Source organism: Natator depressus, chromosome 13 (assembly GCF_965152275.1).
Source record: "Natator depressus isolate rNatDep1 chromosome 13, rNatDep2.hap1, whole genome shotgun sequence".
NCBI classification, from domain to species: Eukaryota; Metazoa; Chordata; order Testudines; family Cheloniidae; genus Natator; species Natator depressus.
This window is the reverse complement of record NC_134246.1, coordinates 21,569,487-21,588,644: the sequence shown is the minus strand read 5'-3', so window position 1 is coordinate 21,588,644 and position 19,158 is coordinate 21,569,487.

The window sequence follows — 19,158 nt, the reverse complement described above, 5'->3', positions numbered from 1 at the left end:
CTACTCTGAAACATTTCAAACTTTGTCAATCTAATGAACTTAAATAAACAAAACAAAAATGTAGGCCAAATTCCCTGGAGCTTGTGGCAGTGCTCAGAAAATAACCTGAGCGAAGAGCAAAAGGTCCAGGCGGACCAAAAAGAGAGTCAGACTTTACAACTGTTAGACATTGCTGGCTGCTAAAGGAGTGGAACAAAGTGAAAACCAGACAGTGAATCATCTGCACTGCTGTATACAAAACCCAACTGGGAATTCAGGCAGAGCCTTTCATTTTGTTGCACCCAGCCCTTGGTTCAAAAAAAAAAAAAAAAAAAAGTGGGTATTAATGTTCTCGTTAAACAGCCAGGAGAGGCAGCCCAAGAGTCAGGTTCCTTTCACTTAAAACTTCTCTTCACTCTTCAGCCTCCCCCTGCTTCTCTTCTGCTTGTACAGTTCACCGCCTTGGACTGCTACACTAGCATGTTTTAGGCATTTAGGAGCTGACCCAACGCCCACTGAAGTCAATAAGAGTCTTTCCATTGACTTCATTGGGTTTTGGATCAGGTCCCTCGCTCTTGTCATGCTTCAGCTCGGCTTTTGGGAGAGGCTTTGAAAGACGAAATTAGACGCGTGAGGCACAGATTAAAAAAAAAGTGGGGACGGGGGAGGGAGTTGGAAGGAAAGGGACATGTTCTCTACTGACAGACATGTCACATCTCTGGCTAGTTAGAAGGTTAAGGTCTGGGTGCCAAAAGGGAGACCATTTACAGAATATGTTGACTGACAGGCAGGCAGGCAGCTGCGGGGAGCAGAAGGACAAACGCCTTTGGTGGAGCCCAGTTGCTAGGGGAGGCAAGACCTTTTAAATGCTTTTTATTTGTGGGGTGGGGAGGCGGCTGGAATATGCATTGCAAAGCAGTTTTATTATTTTATTTTATTTGCATGGGACTTGTACAGTAAGAACACAGGAGCTGGAACGTAAAATATGACACCTTCTGATCTCTCTCACCTCGATGACTCCTGATTTATGCTGGTGTAAACCAGACCAGAATCAGCCCCTCTGAGGCTACATACGAACGCACTGAAATGCTTAATCTTGAGCTGTCTCTGCAACCTTTGAACAAGCCTCAGCTTACCATCGAGGTATATAATCACCAGCCTCAGCTCAGTTACAGAACCTGTCTGACAGGCTTAGGGTGACCCAGTCCTGCAAAGCAGAGCATCAGCCTCAGATCTTGTAGACAAGTTACGGAGGCATTGCAACAGCACCAAGGATCCTGGAGCAATTGAAAACACCAATTATCTCTCAGTCTGCCTTTCAGCACGGCCAGTTTAAACACCTGTAATTTACTGAAGACTCAGTCAGGTTACTGGACTCATCAGGAGTACTGCTTTGTGGCAATAAGATATATATATATATATATATATATATACACACACACATACAGTTTACCTTAATTTTAACCCCCTCTGTCAATGTGTAATGTATTTTAAGTGTGTTGAGTCCAATTTTAGTATATTTCCAAAGTGCTAAAATACCTTCTGAAATTGTACTAGGCCTAATTGCTGAAAATTAAGAATCATGATCCTTTTGGGGGGAATCCTCAGGAATTCGAGATTAAATTAACACTTGCGTGATGTATCCATATGTGAAGATATGAATTTTAGTTCTCTGGTTTTCACATCTTCCAGGTGCCTGGGTCCAGCTGAACTGTGCTTAGTGCAGGGGAAGGAGCGGTGGCTCTAAGCTCCCCTGATCTTGGAGATGGCTGAGGTCCAAAACAGCCCCCAGCATACGTAGGAGCCCAGAGTAACTTAAAGGTTGCTAAATTACACCAGATGGAACAGTCCTAACTAATGACTGGGGACCACCAGAGTACATGACGCTCCTTCTCCCTGGCTACACCCAGCCTGCCCAGGAATGCCTCCTCTGCCTGAGAACGAGTGGCAAAGACATTGCTACGTCACTTTTAGTGCCCTGGTAGAACTGGAGCCAGAGCCCAGGATGTGTCCCTGGATTTTGAGAGAGGTTTAATCAGTGAATGTGCTCACTGTTCCCTTCACTGTATTCTGTTGAGGTCATAAATGAAATGAGTCTGATAGTCACAACCTTACCTCTGGTGTACGTTTCATAAAGGCAGTTTGTCATGACTGGAAGCATTTGCCCAGGTGAGGCTCATGACAGCAATGATGCATTGGCAGAGCTTGCAGGGGACCACAGAACTAGAAATCTTGGGGGTGGTGCAGGTTTGGACTGAGAAGCATTGTACTGGGGGAAGCTCATACTGGTTCTGCCCTCACAATCCCTGGTTCCTGCCATTGCTATCCATCTCTTACTCCCATAAACACTGATGTTCATTCACAAATTTAAAATAAAACAAACAGGGAATAAACCCATTGGTACTTCCTATTTCTGGCCTAATTGGAAGAGAGAAAAGAGGTTGCAATAGCAGGAGAAAGGCTGTTCTTGCCATATTCCATCCTGATTAGTACCAAGGAACAATGCAAATAGTAGAAATCAGGTAAGATGGTCTGTTCTCTTGAGCTATTCAACCATGTTTGCAGACCAAAGTGGTTCAGAGAATTTAAAAGTGCCAGGAAACAAACAGCCAAGTCTTAGTTAGTAACTAACAAGGCCCTGATCTTGCAAACACCTAGGCAGGTGAATATCTTTAGGTACATCAGTAGTCCCATTGAGGTCAATGGGAGTACTCACAGGTGTGAAGTTACTCGTGGGTATAAGTTTTTCCTGAACTGAGGCCTAAAGAATTCCACTATGTAAAGAAATTAGTCATCTGGCTAGAAAATAGAGGATTTGTAAATGTCATTTGAACTTGTTGTGCCTTTCAAATCATTCTGCTTAGTTTGCACAGATATTCTAAGTGATCAATCAATTAGAGTAAAATTCTAGGCCAAGATTTTTAAATAATAGGAGCCTAAAGTTTTGGATTTCTGAAGCTATATTGTGGCATCTTCCTGATTTTCCAAAGTGTTGAGCACCCAGCACCTCCCATTGACTTCATTCAAAGAGGTGCCTAAATAGGAGACTCCATTTAGGCTTCTGGTTTTAAAAATGTTGGGCTTTGTCTCTTTCAGTTACTATTTTTCCTTTGAGACTTCTGTACAATAATTATGAAAAATACCAGGAAACATACATTTATTTTTTCACTTACTAATTAAATTTAAACATTTGTTTTTAGGGAAAGGAAATTCCCAAGTCCTAAGTCTTATAAGAGTTAAGACAGTGGGATTGTCTGGATAACTTAGATGGGTGGGTGTTTTCCCCATGATCCTCTATGATCCGATTGACTTCTAGCATGTGCTTGCTGTATGGAATGTGGAGGGAGGTTTAACTGATTGCTGTTCTACAGTATGTTTCATTGTTCTTTATTCTCTTACAGCTGTTTTTGTGAGTGTGGGTTTTGAGGGACTGTGTGTGGTTTTTGGATGTGGGTAGCTTGCATAAAGACTAAAAGGGCCACATATTCAAAGAAATTGAAACTTAGCCTCCACATTTGCATGCCTCGAACTACATTCCTATATACTTACTTTTTGGTGGCTACAAGTTTTTCTCATGCAAAAACTCAGATGGGATTCACAGACTATAACTGCATGTGCAAGCTGGACCAATAGATGCCTAACAATTGGCCCTCCAAAAGGAGAGACCTGTAATATACAAGCACAGCCAAGATTATGGGCCAGATGGTGTAAATCTGCATAGCTCTGTTGAAGTCAATGGAGCTTTGCGGATTTATATCAGCTGAAGATCTGGCCCTGGATGTTTCCTGGGTGAACACATTCAGAGAAAGAACTGTGCCATTCAGTTCATTTTTATGTGGCACAGTTTACAGAAAGTAAATGCTTTGCCAAAGTAGCAGTTCTCACCTGGTGAGTATTTGTATTCTTAAAGACATTCACACATTTGAACTCCCCAGTGTTTATGGTGTGGTTCAATCCCATCTCTGATTATGAGGCTTTGCTGCTCTGATGGGCACCTAGATGGTCCCTCATGGAAATATACTAAGTTGCTTTCTTATAAAAACACAAGAACCATGACAACCCAGATAAGGGAACTAGCAGTATCTGCATACAGAGGCGATTTCAACATCATAACTTTAACCAAAACATGGGGAGAATGAAAACCGATAGGGGCTGAAAGTTGCAGACTGGTTAACAAGAGACCTAAGAGAAGGAAAAAGGTAGAAGTGTGTTCTTAAGTAAAGGAATGTTCTAATTGGCAGAGATGGGAGACTGTGGGAGAAATAAAGATGGGGGCAAGGGAGGGCGAAAGTTAGGATTATTGCGGCTCAAAATCCCAGATAAAAAGCAGAGATGAGGCCAAACCAAAACAGTGGATACAAACACTACCAAACTGTGGATAACACCAGATCTCGATTTGTACTGTGCATTTAGTTAGTATTTCTATAATAGACCTATCCTAAACCCCAACACCACAAAATACCCCTGAACTTTGGGAAAGTTTGAATATGCATCCAGTTCTCACTTTTGCATCTTTGGCCTAATCTGTGCTGAGGACAATAAAGTGCAGTCTGATATTAGGAATGTATCATGCCACATATCATCTGGGCAAAACAAGCAGGAGGGTGATAATATAATAAAGAATCGTCAGGGTTATAGCGAATTTCAAGTACTCAGGCCAAAAACTAGGACACTTCAAGGGCCTTCAGTAGGAATTACATGCATGGAAACAAGGGCTGCAGGATTGGGCCCTAAGTGGAATCAATAATAAATCAAGCAATAACATATCAAGATGAGAGAGCATTTAAGCAACAGTGACCATAATTTAGTGAGGTTTGTTGGTAAGATCTAAGTGAGACCACAAAAAGGGAAACGTATGGAGGCTGCATTTCCTAAGTGCAAATATTTAATGAATGTGTGGAGTGTTCGGAGGAGCTGAATGGGGAAAAATTATAACAGGAGAGGCCCAGAGCGAGGCAATGGAAAGAATCGAAAGAGAACGTTTATGTCTCTGCAGGGTGATGCCTGTCACCTGGCAATGAATATAAGAGCACAAGGAACAGGTCCATATAAACAAATAGGAAAATGCAAAAAGCTGAGTGGGAGTGGGGAAGGGTTGAGAGACAGAGAGAGTTTGTGATTGCAGGCATGAGTGAGGGGAGCCTTATGAATGATTTTGAAAGAAAAGAAGCTCTCTCCAATGTGCAATATAACAATATTATAAAACGAGAGTGGTTCTACACTGGAGCACATGCTGGAATTCTGAGGTTTTTCAAACAAATATAGCTGACCCACTAGTTAGAATAGGAGACTGAGAGGACTCCAGTGTTCTGTTCCCAGTTGTGCCACTGGCTGACTTGTGATCTTAGATAAGTCACTTATCCTAAGTTTATTTATGGGAAGTTTCAGGCAACCTTAACTACTAACTCCACCGGTAATAAAATGGTGCTAATAATAATTGCCTACCTCCCCGGGGTACTGTGGGGCTTAATTAATTAGCCCAGTTTTTAAAAGCTCTGAGATTCTTTAGTGGATGTAGTGGTCAGAGTTTTGCTATTATTATTTTCATTTTCGCACACTTCTCTAATTCCTAGTTTTATCAGGAGCCAGAAGGAGAAGTGCCAAAATATTGCAACAAAAGCTATTCTCACAATAACACTGACCCATGCTGGAATCAAGAAGTCCTGTTAGAAACCCCTGTTCTCATGAGGTTTCAAACCCCATTTCTAGGCCAGAGAGGTTTGGATAAACTCTGGTTAAGCCTCCCTTTAGCTGGAGATGTCCAAATGGAACCTCTGCCATCTCACAGCACAAGGGTCTTTATGTTCAGTTTCCACAGGCTAAAGAACCAGATGCTTGTGCATTCTTATGTCTTGAAGACTTGCCCAGAAGAAGGTCTTACTACATAAACATGGGGCTAAAATATTCAGGACCTTCAGCTGAACACCATGGAAAAGTTCTGTGGAATTTGATTAAAAATTATACATTTGCTGTAGGTTTTTGAGCCAGTCTATAAAACTGAAAGGGAAACCATTAAACCAGTAAACTAGATGCTAAAATGTACCGGGCTGAATTTTCTAAACCTTCTTACGATTTGTTATTTACATTACAATAGCAAAAACTCATGCAGGGTGTTGCATAAACATAGAGGAAGACACAGCCCCTGCCCTGAAGAAAGGAAGAGCTGAAGGTAAGGGAAAGGGATGCTACATAAAAACAAAACGATCCGTGTGAGGATGGGGTTACTCCTGTTTGTTGATTATATTTCTTTTATTCATCTTGGAGCTGATTGAAATTTTTCAGTTGAAATAATTTAAATGAAAAATTTCCTTCGTGTTCAAACAAAAATTCAAAATGTTCTGGTCTTTCAACGAGCCCCCATAAAAAAACCCACTGGAAACAAAACTGATTTTCAAATAGTGAAACCAACCAAAAATCAAACATTTTCCATGTTTTGATTTGTCATCAAACAACTGCAAAATGCCATCATAAAAGGCAAAGAAAATGTGAACATGTTTTGCTTCTTTCCAAATTTTTCATGGGAAATGCTTCTCATTTTCCAACCATCATACCTTTTTGACTGATCATACTTTTTATGGATCAGTCTTACTAATTAGTTTGTAGGAGTGGGTGATTCAGGAGAAGATAGGCTTCATATTATACATATTCCGTTTTAAGGGGGTCCTCTCCTGTGGTGATTTTTGATACCCTGGTGTACCGTTGATGCACTAATGGATTCCCTCCTTCCTTTCTGAGAGATCCGGGGTGCTGGGCAGTTACCCAGGCAGTTACTCAGACATGACCCCACAGGAGTCCCCTTTCACCCTTTAGTTTCGTCTGTGTGTAAAGTGGCGAGAAGGAACTGATCCATTTGTTGCTGATACACAGCTCTTTGTCTCCTCGTCAACAAACACAGAATTCATAGCCTCATTACTGTACCCGCAACTGGCATTTTCCAGAGAAACCAGCTGCATCTCAGCCCAGGAAAGCTGGAAGTGATGCTCTTTGTTGTGGTATATATTTAGAAGAACAAGTGGATGGATTGTCTGTGCCATCTATTGATAATATATGCCACCTTTCACCAACATGGTTTGCAGCCTTGCGCTGCATTGGGTTCATCTCTTCTCCATTCACAGGTCATAGCAGCCCACAGTATCTATGATTGTGTCTAATCCTCTGTAATGCAGGCCTTGCAGTGTTCATGATTACACTTTTCATTGCCGGGCTAGAATAGCGTAATGTTCTCTACTTAGGCCTATTGTCCCTGAAGTTCAGCTAGATGCTTCAGATGCAGTTGCAGAATATAGCTGAGCGGAACAGGGCCTTTGGAATTTATAACATACTGAGCACAGCTTTGTGCTTGCTTTCTTCTGGGTGCAATTCATGGTGTGAGTGATGACAATCTTCAAAGCTTTTTCTGGCAATGAGGCCTGAACTGCCCCTGGTCTCAGACGTGGTTTGCACCTATACATTGGCTCACACAACACAATTGTATCAACCAACCCTCAGTTGCCTGCAACACGCTCACCTTCTCTCACCCGGCTCCCCATGGCAGCTAAGTTACAATTGTCTGGTAGGCTGTTGCTTTGTGTTCGAACATTCCATATCCAGCAGCAAGGCTCTCTTTAGCAGAGAGCTCCTGCTTTGGAAATTCACTGCCCTTGACAATTTGCCAGAGCTGGATTTGGCCATCTTGAGGGCATGATACAAAGGCATATCTATTTTACCTGGTGGTTTTGGTTGACCTGTTTTTATTGCTATTGGCCCGCTTTGTTTTTATACATTTGATTTGCTTATCAGTGTTACTGCTGGCAATCCACATTGTGGTTTTATGTCATATGGCCCAATGCGGAGAGCTAACATCATTGGTGCTTAAAATTTTGGTATGAAGCACCTTCCAGAGTTGCCACGGTGATAAGTACTATATACATTTCCAAAATAAATAAATGCATGGTATTCGTGCGTGCACTGGGGGCAGGACATGTGCATTTTTCACGTTCATGTGTGTGAAAACTTGGCCCTAGGCCTTTGGGAATACTGCACCTTCTTTCCAGACGGGAGGGCAAGCAAGGACAGGCATATAGCAGGCAGAGCCACAGACATGTAGATGCACAAGGTAGCAGAGCTGAGGCATTTATCATTAGCTTGTGGTTAGTAACAGAGCAGAGAAACCCAAGCACCACCCAGTTTTCTGACTATTATTCATTTTTTATCTTGTCAGGCACCTGGAAAGGAGTTTTTCATAGGTAACCAAAAAATAATCATGCAATAGGAATTAGTGATTTATTTAGCTTTAACTTTCAATGTGAAAATGTCTATAAAAAGCAGATAGATAGATAGACAGATATAGTTTGGGGAGGAATTAGGGCACTGATCCTGCAAGCACGTATGCTCGGGAAAGCCATAGCTTGCAGGATTGGCTCATTAGTCAATAGAGGAAAGTTGTTTGTCTTACTCTGACATTAGATTCTGTGGCCTCTGGGCCTACTGCTATAAAATGCTGAACACCCACTACTTTGGCCAGTCACTGGGAGCTGTGGGTGTTCAGACTCTCCGCTCAGGATTGGGACCACGGTGCTCCCTCCTGAAAACGTAACATAGGTCAAGTGAGACAACTAGCATCTGCCATGTTTGGCAAGTGTGGTTTGGTTTTAATTTACAGTGATACCCCACAGTGCAATGATAAATATTATAGGGGAGATGGTAGCCCCTCCTTTTACTGAGGTAGCCTGATGCTTTCCATTATAAGCCCCTAAAGATGTTCCTAACATTGCCAGACTTTAACCATTAGGGCTGAAATTTTCTATGCCAGCAGTCCACTGGCATTGAAAGTTCAACCAATCAGCCGTTTACAAGAACAAAGGCACTCATATACTACACTCATGAGTGCGGTGTGAGATCCTTATAAAGAAGGGAAGAGAACTGAACTTAGTGAGAGCAGCTCCATTGTCTGCAGAGGTTTCCAGGACAGGGGAGCTACTTGGATGGTTTGGGACTGGAAAGCTGGTTTGACGGGTTAAACAGCTTCTCTTCTAGAGATGACACTGGGCACTCATGTATATCTAAGTTTGAGCTGTCTATATGAAGTATCCAACTCACTTGAGTCTGTAGAATGGGGTTGTAGATCTCATGAGAACAGACTCTATCAACATACTTCCCAGTGGTGCTGGTTCTGGTGCATAATTGGAAATGAAGAAAAGGTATCCAAATGCTTCAGGAACTTCACTAAAGGTCTGATTCAGCTCTAGAATAGGGTGAAGGCCGGAGGGAAGGATGAAAGGTTCTTATTTTTTTCCAAACTGGCTCACCAATCCCTAACTGAGAAGCAAATACACCCCAGTATTTTCACAAGGATGAAATTCCATTTTCTCACTACAGTGTCTCTAAAAAATGTCTCATTCCGTGAAATAGCAACTGTGAAATGCTTAATTAGGCAGGTGTCATCTACTCATTTTCCATAGTCTTTTAGTGAAATTCACAGGGAGAACTACTTGAGCAGTTGCCTTTCAAGAACCTCCAGGATAGTTGCATGTTACAGTTGTTATTATCAGCAGAAGATGGTTTTAAAAAGATATTGATTAAGGCTCTGATCCTTGTGCTGTGTAAGGCTAAGATTTATGTGCTGTGTAGTTCTTGCACGAATGTCTGTAGAATCTAGGCCTTATTTTGTTCTCATGACAATTCTGTACCAAAACTAAAACCCTTGATTCCAAACACGCACCTGAACACTGGGAAAGTTCTCATCCAAACCTTCACAGCTGATCCTCTCTCTAGAATTGCTTGTCTATAACAGGTTTCAGAGTAACAGCCGTGTTAGTCTGTATTCGTAAAAAGAAAAAAGAAAAGGAGGACTTGTGGCACCTTAGAGACTAACCAGTTTATTTGAGCATGAGCTTTCGTGAGCTACAGCTCACTTCATCGGATGCATAGCATATCGTGGAAACTGCAGAAGACATTATATACACACAGAGACCATGAAACAAAACTTCCTCCCACCCCACTGTCCTGCTGCTAACAGCTTATCTAAAGTGATCATCAAGTGATCATCAAGGAAGGCCATTTCCAGCACAAATCAAGGTTGGAGAGTGAGTTTGTATGTGTGTCTGTGGGGGGGGGGGGGGGGGAAGAGTGAGAAAACCTTGATTTGTGCTGGAAATGGCCTTCCTTGATGATCACTTGATGATCACTTTAGATAAGCTGTTAGCAGCAGGACAGTGGGGTGGGAGGAAGTTTTGTTTCATGGTCTCTGTGTGTATATAATGTCTTCTGCAGTTTCCACGATATGCTATGCATCCGATGAAGTGAGCTGTAGCTCATGAAAGCTCATGCTCAAATAAACTGGTTAGTCTCTAAGGTGCCACAAGTACTCCTTTTCTTTTTTCTTTTGTCTATAACAGTGGACCCCAAATCTGAGTGCCCCCACCTCACACTTTGGGAGACAACGTATCTGAGTTCAAACACTGCTGCTCAGGCCCATCTTTAGTTTTGGGTTATTGTGATTTTTAAGTGAACATTTTTGCCTGTGAAATATCAGAGGCTGTTGGGGCAGGAAACTTATTGTATATTCCTTAGGGCAGTGGGACATCTGCAGTGCTACTAGTGTTTTACCATGCTATCCCTATTCTGTACCAGTGACTTCAGCCCCGATCACTTCAGTCTTTATTGTATCACCAACCTCGCTTGGAGACAGAAGTAATTATTGTTATTTGTTCAGTGACAACAGTGTACTACTCTCTGGTTCAGTCCCCCTAACAAATCAGAACTATCATTCAGAGACCACTGTGATGAGTATGGGACACTAAGGAAAAAAGACATTGATTGGTGAGTTTGGGGTCTTTGTCACACCTTTTAAAGGTCTATGTTCTTCAGTCACAGAATGAAGTGTAATGGCCTGATTTTGAATTTGCTTATCCTAGTGACCCTAAGTGACCTGAGTTCCTTGCCCTACCTCTGGATCTTAAGACGCACTGCAGAACTGCTAATTGTGCAGGCTTCAAGGAGGAGTGTATGAGGGATACTTCAGCATGGAACTTCTTGCTCAGCTCCGGGAGTTGTGAAAGAAATCCAGCAAAGACTTGAAAAGAGGGTCTGTCTACCTGCAGTCCTATAAAAGATGTGGGTCATACCGGCATTTGCACAGAGCCCAGTCTTACACAGACAAAATTCCCTCTGAAGTCTCTGCTTCCACTGTAGTCAGTGGGTGTTTTGCCCAAATGCAGAGTTTGCAATTAAGTGTGAGATGGATGGGAAAGATTCTAGTGGGCAGAGCAAGCTACCAATGCCATGCAATAAATGCTTTGCTTTAGTATAAGGAAGAGAGGCGCAACTCACACAGGTTCCAGCTGGCACAAGAAACATTGGTTGGGACTAGCCCAGAATAAAGTTGGGTGGTAAAATAAGCATATATAGTAACTGGGCAGGGGAGTCCAATAAAACATTAATTAAAAGAATAGCGAGCATCATAGCAAGGGTGAAGGCAATGCTAATTTGCTTTTCAACCGGATCAAATGGAACTACTGGCCCTGAGGGGTGCAGGCACTTTGGGGGTTGATTGCTAGAGTTAATTCACAGCTTTAACTTTGCAGCTTCGCTGCAGGCAGAACTCGTCCCAAGTGAGCTAAAACTTTCAATGTACTTATTCTATCAGAAGACTTTCTTTTATGACTGCCTAATTAATGAGGCGCTTATCAATATTAATATGGGGAGAAGTTAGCTGCCTTAAAGGTGTGTCAATATATACATTTTTCTGGGTAAAGCAGTTTGCCTGTGGCTACTCTAAAATATAAAAGCTATTAATTAAAGTGTAGAATACTTTGGAAAAAAAATGGATTCCTAAAGTCTAGGAAGGGAAATTGCTAGAGAAAATACACCAAATGTCTCAATAAATTGATATACTAAAATGCTTAACCAGAAGTATTTTAAAGGTTTTTCATAAAGCTTCACCTACTTTATCCCCCTCAAATGATACCATCAAGTGATCCCAACCAAACTATTAGTCAAATAAAATTAAACAAACAAACCCCTCTATAGACCTGCTCTTGCAGGTTGTTCCACAGTTATATGTATTACAGTTGGGCCTGTGGGCCACAACCAAGCTGGGGCCCACTGTACAAATACATAGAAGCATAGTAAGAGACTGTCTTTGTTCTGGGGACTTTGCAATCTAAATCAACCAGACAAAGAAAGAGTGGGGGGAAAGAAGTATTATTACACCCATTTTACAAATGGGAAAGTGAGGCAGAGAGAGAGATTAAGGGTCAGGTTTTCAAAGGTATTTAGGCATCACAAGATGCAAATAGGCATCATAGGGCACAAAACCACCTTTGAAAATACAGCAAGTGGCATCTACAGAGGTATTTAGTCTCCTAATGTCCATTGATTTCAATAGATGTTAGGAAACTAAATACCTTTGTGGATCTGGATATAAGTGACTTACCTACGCTCGCACGGGAATCCTACAACAGAGCCAGGAAATGCACCAGAGGTTCAGAGTCTTGGCCCAGTGCTTTAACATATGACTATTCTTCCTCTCTAGGGTATGCCTAGGTAGAACAACTAGCAGGATTGGGGCCTAAATTATTCCTCCTCCTTGATTTCCCAGTGCATCCCATGTTTTCAGCTCCCACTTAGCAAATTCTGATCTCCTTGTCCTCCTGCCTCCTTGTTTCTAAAGGAGTAGAGAACAGCTGCTGTTTATTTACTTCCTTTGCAGTTCATCTGCATCAGCAATAGAGTGACATGCTGGAGCTTTACAATCGTCACTGAATTTCTGCATGAAACTGATGGAGCATCTCATGGTGTTCTTCTCGGAGTAGCCTGAGCAAAAATGCTCCTCTTACGACAGTCAGTGTCTTGGGGCACACAATTAGTTCAATATTCAGGGGAAGGGCGAGGGACGGAGGGCTGAGAGAAATCCCTCAGTTTAATTGTCTTGCCTGGCTGGTGAGTAAGGCCAGCTGATGTTCATCAGCAAGCTGGCTGGAGCAAGCTTGGGTCCTGAGTAAAATGCAGACACACCTGTGGTTGCTAAGGGAGGGTTCTGAGTCTATATATATGGCTATTACTCTTCTTCCTGAGAAGTAGCAGAGGGAGGAGTATGTCACAGTAATGGCGTTATTGGGGTTGAGAGATGCTAGAGCTCTCTATAGCTGAAATGGTATTGAAGCAGCTACTAGCTCAGGGACAGATGAAGGGTCCTATTTCCCAGAGTAGGTAGTAGCTAGATCTCATGTGGGGGTTGGGGGCATTTAGCATGCAACAGCTGGCTAGTCACTATAAGATGATAAAGCTGCTTTGGAGAATGGGGTATGGATTGGCTTGAGGCCCCCTGTATTTGCAGACCACTAGGGGTGGAGGGCCTCTGGAGTCAGAATGGGGGTAAGAAGGGGACTTGAGGAGTCTGGCTTTCCTTTTCCCCTAATGCATGGCTAGGAGGAAGCCTCTTGTAGCATAGAGACTGAGCTGTTACTCTGAGTTGGGCTGATAGTTAGAGATCTATAAACAGCCATTTTTCTAACAAATATAGCGCATGGGATTTTCACATAACACTTTGCTGAGATCAAGTTACATTTTAACTGGGTTACCACTGCCCCTCTAACAAACAGTGTTCCACAGGAGGCTTCTCCCCTTTTAGGAAGGGGGACAACAGAAAGCCCATTTTTTGTTTAAGCCCTACATAAACAATGGCTACTTAAGAGGGGAAGAAGAATGCTAACTCAGATCATTGCTGATTTAAAGTAGGCTAAACTTTTTCAGGGGCCTAAGAAGCTTAAACCTCTTCATGCTATAGAGTTTATTCCAACTATAATGACAGAATCTAGCTAGCACAATGAGCTAGTGCCTTAACCTTTCACCTCTGGAGAGGGCGAGTCAACTCTTAATTTGGGTAACAAATGAAAGAGTCTGGAGAACTCCTCTTAGTTCCCACTTGTCCACACCACAGAACCACCAGGTTGGTTTAATAGTCTCAGCTAAGGAGTAAGGGCTATTTTGGGTCAGGACAAACACAAACTGGCAGTGCTGCAGTCATCAGGGAAGCTTCCATAGCAGATGTCTTAGATACGGTACAAACCTGTGAGATTACTCTGTATTAAATTCACTTGCAAACTACTTGGGGAGATGTAGGAAGACCTGCTTTCAGGAACATTACACTGAGCATTCTAGAAATGATTTGAGAGTGTTGTGAATCTGAATACAATGCTATTGTATCCAGTCTGCAGCCTTACATGCATTCAGAGGCAATTCTGTGCATAATGGTTTTGCAACACATGAGTGGTATTAACAAACACACATTTGCCTATAGTAAAGAAAACAAATATGCATTGGGACAGTAACTAGCTTTGAATAGGCCCAACACATTTGGGGAGATAAGTAGCTTAATTTACATAAGCTACTTAGATTGTAAACTTTTGGGGGGCAAGAACCATGTTTTTGTGTGTATATGGTGCAATATATAGTGAGGACCCTGATCCAGGACTGTGGCTCCAAGGTGCTCCCACAATACAACTAATAATCTAGCTCAAACTGGGATGGATACCTTCCTCTGCTGCCCACAATTAGCACTGTCCAGTGTGTGTTGACCAGAAAAGGATGCCCCTTGGAGAGTGGGTATGATTTCCCCTTTGCACAGTGAGGCTTCTTGAGTGCAGTTATTTCTACCTCTCCTGAGCTTTGCATGCAGAAGTTATTTGCAAGGTGGCCTATTGTCTGAGGCTCACAAACTTGTTTTACTTATTACATGACCTAGATTCTAGCAAGGACTGCCAGAGGGGAAGCCCAGCATTACTGTCTTGTTCTATGGAAACCACCCAGCTTAAATGGATTACTCCTTTGCCATGGGCTGACTTGCTTATGCAGGTTTGCTTCACTAATAAACGTTTATTACTACACAAGGAAGAATATTCTACTAAAACCATCCTGTTCACAGCACAGCCTCTCCTACCCCACACTCCCTTCCTGGAGCTTTCAATACAGGCTCTTCTTTTTACTATGTTGAAAGACCCAACTATAGATTAGGTGTAGGGAAGCGATTGACTCTGAAGGGAGGTGATGTTACTATAGTGACAGGTACCATTCCTGAATAGGATCTTGAAAATGGTCTTACTGTCCACTTGGTCCCATAGTCAGTAAAGCCAAAAGTGTTCTAGTGCTTGGAGCCAGCACTATAGGCCTGTAAAATCCCTTAAAGTGCCTCTCCATTGGATTGAGTGAGGCAGTGGTAGGGTTTGTCTCTACAATTGCTCTAGAATTTGGTCCATGGAGGAGTAGGATTTCCCCTCAGTCCTGGTTCAGAGTGAGGGATTTAGGATTTCATTGTACACAGCTGAGGGCAAGGATTCACAAGGGGGGATAATAGAGGCTGTTTGAAGCTTTGGAAGATGAGTCAGGCTCTGAAAAACCATGAGACTTTAAATCATGAAAATCATGAGATTTTAAAATAACACATTTGGGGTTCTTTGTATTTGCCTTCTGGCTTTTGAGCCACTCAGGGTCACATTTTTCAAGCTGTTCTCTGCAATCAAAGGACCTGGCAACTTATTTTTTAAGGAGTGGGGAGAGTCTGGTATAGTCACGTGACTCCAAGGTCTAGGATTTTAAGAAAAACTCCAACTATCATGAGACTTAAGATAACATCACAAGAGTTGGCAATAGTGACTACACAGTAATTCCTTAGTTTCAGTCTAAAATTGAAGTAATTTTAGATTAAGGAAAACAAAAAAGAACAAAAGTAAAGTCTCCACCAAAGAGTCCCAGATGCCAAACTTCTTACAGGTGCCCTGGTTTAAACCTACGTGGAGGTCCCAAATATTTTACTGGAGGTCTTTCCAGGGCCCCTAAGACACTGGAGCAAAAAATCTTTAAAAATCAGGGGACAGTGGGAGAAGAAAAATAAAGGTTAAGAGAGATCATTTGGACACTTAGAGGATCAGACCTGGATGTTCACTCTGTACAAAATCACTGTTGCATCTTGAAATAATTTGACATGCATTTCCCTTTCAATTATCAGTCATAGAATCATAGCATATCAGGGTTGGAAGGGACCTCAGGAGGTCACCTAGTCCAACCCCCTGCTCAAAGCAGGACCAATCCCCAACTAAATCATCCCAGCCAGGGCTTTGTCAAGCCTGACCTTAAAAACTTCTAAGGAAGGAGATTCTACCACCTCCCTAGGTAACGCATTCCAGTGCTTCACCACCCTCAGGTCTTTCTGGTGTCTTTCATTTCAGTGTATCAAGGAATTTAAACCACTATTTTAAAAAGTGTAAATTATAAGAACACGGTAAGCTTCAAAATGACTATAAAGTAATAACACCTTCATCTGGTAAATAGGAATATGTTCACTGCTGTCTTAGGGAGCCAAAAACTTTTACACTCAGCTGTGGAATATAATAGGTGTCTGAGGATATGAAAAGTACAAATATTATCCCATTATTTCCAGGTTTCCAAGAAAAACAAAGCCTAACTGTATGACAGTCATGCATGGAAGTTTTACTTCTTACCAACTGAAAAATTGGTTTAGAGTCTGTAAAGCAATTACTTTTCTATGCCTATGTGGGGTGCCTTTTCCAAAGGGCTTTAGAGTCCCAGAGTAGCACTGGATCTTTGGAAGAAACTTTGATGCAGAATCTCAGCTGGTATAAATCAGCATAACTCCATAATAGCCAATGGAGCTATGCCAACTTATACCGGCTGAGAATCTGGCCCTCTGCCTGCTATATTAATGAAGTTTGCTACCTGTTGTAATAAAATGCAGAGTGATTCATGCATCATCTCAGGTGATCTGCTCCTAAAACCTGATCTCCAAGAAATGCTGAATTTTAGCTTTAGTGGGGCTGGACTCAGGTTAGAAACGTAACCCCTGTTAGTAACTGTGGCTTGTTTCCCCCAGGGACTGAAGTGGAAACACATGAAAATGACATCTTCCCTCCTAGTTTGTTGTGGACTTTTTATTTTTTGCCCAGAGAAGGCTAGAAAGAAAGGAGCTGGGATGCAGGGGGTTTAGCTCTTGAAACTAACCAACGATCCAGACTAGGTAGTAGTTTGAACCAGATGGGTAAAATGGAAGTGAAAGTATCTGTCCCTTATATATCTGATACTCCTGGGGAAAATAGAGCCATGGTCCACTGGATAGTTGTGGTGAAGAAAGGGACCTGTGGCTAGCTCAGCTCATGTATCTTCTCCTGGCATGGCCATCTGTTCAGGTACTAATAAAATAGTTTTGGTCACCTGCCAAAGAAGAGGGAAGTGATTTTAAAGTTTTTCTGACCTCAAAAGGCAAAATATGGCAAGGGGAAACAGAGCTACAAAGGTCATCTAGCAGACAGCCTCTAGTAAGGGGTTTATGCTAATATACAGCAAATATCAAAAAGCTCTTAAATCAAAATTTCAGCATTTCCCCAACCCCATCGATATGCTATCCTGTGGGGAGGGGGTTAATCACCCAGGCAGACTTAAGACAACCCAGGGCAGCTGAGGGACCACACTCTCTGAGCCTCTCTCCTCTGACTGTCTTGTTAGGGCAGGCAGGGATCTGCACCCGCCTGGAAGATATGGCAGTTTGGCCAATAGAATCTGTAGATTTCATCCCCTTTCCTCAAGATCTGCTGGAGGCAAGGAATGTTCATATGAAGGTCCAGAGTGTAGCAACATGCATAGAATTTGGAGGAAGGAGCACAGGTTTCATGAAGGTAGAGTTAGGAGGAGACACCAGGAAGTTTTTCTGTGTGCACATGCCTGGAATGCCAGCTGTAGTTGTAACATCTCTGTAAATAGATGTTGATAAAGAGCTGGTTGAGTTTTACATTCATGAAGTCTTTACATATTATTACTCAGCATGTGTTACATGAAAACCTGGACCCCTTTTTCCCATCTCTGGGTCCCTGGTAACATGGCTACTTGAGCAATGCCATTAGGACGTGCACCAGAACGCCTTTGGATGAAGTTTAGCAGCACCAGAGGGATCTCTGCATAAAAGTTTCTCAGCCTGAGGTCATATTACCTTTTCAACAAATCCTCTGCTAGTCCCCATTGGGGGACAATATACCTGCCACATCCCAACTATGGAGTCAAAAGTCCTTATGAGTTCTCTCGATGGGGTCTGGAGGGAGCCGGGAGTGGCTGGTTTACTCCTCTAGTGCTGGCAGAGGGAGATCTATGCATGAGGGGCTCCTTCTGCATACGGATCAGGAGGAGTGAAAAGGGAACAAGGTCTTGGCCTCTCTTATTTGCTACCAGGCATGAGTCAAGGTGGCCTTTTAATTTGCTACCTTGCATACCAACATCCTCCATGTCAATACACTTCTAGGAGTAGGCTATGTTCGATGAAACTCTTCCCCCTCTCCTGGCCGGACGACTGCAGTATAGAGACATTCATTGACAATGCCAGTTGTTTTCAACTTCTCAGCAGCATCCAGGTAGATTTCAAATAACTTGACTGATCAGACCTGACCTCTGAATGCTCTAAATAATCCTTAGTCAAGTTAAATTTGGGGCCGACCCTTCTTGACAAGGTACCTCTTTAAGAAAAGAAGTGGTTACTAAAATTGCTTGGCAGCTCCAAGAAATTCAAGTAGCTAATTTTGCAACACAGTAGATAGCTTCTGCACTAGTTGTGCGGCAAAGTTAGAGTAGCTCTGACTGTGAATTACAGTGATTTGTCAGCTGTAATATGTAATATAAGCCCAACTTGGGTTTTGATACTTTTGCCCATGACATGTAAAAGAAAATATTTGACACAGGCTGCCTAAGCCAGGTTTGGTAAAAGGAAAGAAAAAGCCAACTTGACCTGCCCAGATTTATTTCACGCTGTAGTGAAACCAGCCCACTGAGTGGATTAGAAACCGATGAAAACATTTTATCGATTGTATAACTCAGCATTAAGGCTGGGCTTTTTCCACCTTGAAATTCCAACCTGATACCTTGTGTTTAAATAGGGGAATAATCTACTGTGTGTTTTCTTATTGAATGATGATTCTTTCCTTTTCAATAGTCTTTGTTCTTATGAAAGAATTTTTCTCATGGCAATTGCTACAGTTGGATGTTTAAGAATTTTCTTCCCTGATAGGGGAAATGGTTATATTGACTAGAGCAGAGGACTGGGAATCAGGACTCCAAGTTTATACTCAGCCCTTCCACTGAGTTGCTGAGACCTTCAGGCAAGACCTATAACCTACCTATACCTCAGTTTACCCAGTAGTAAAC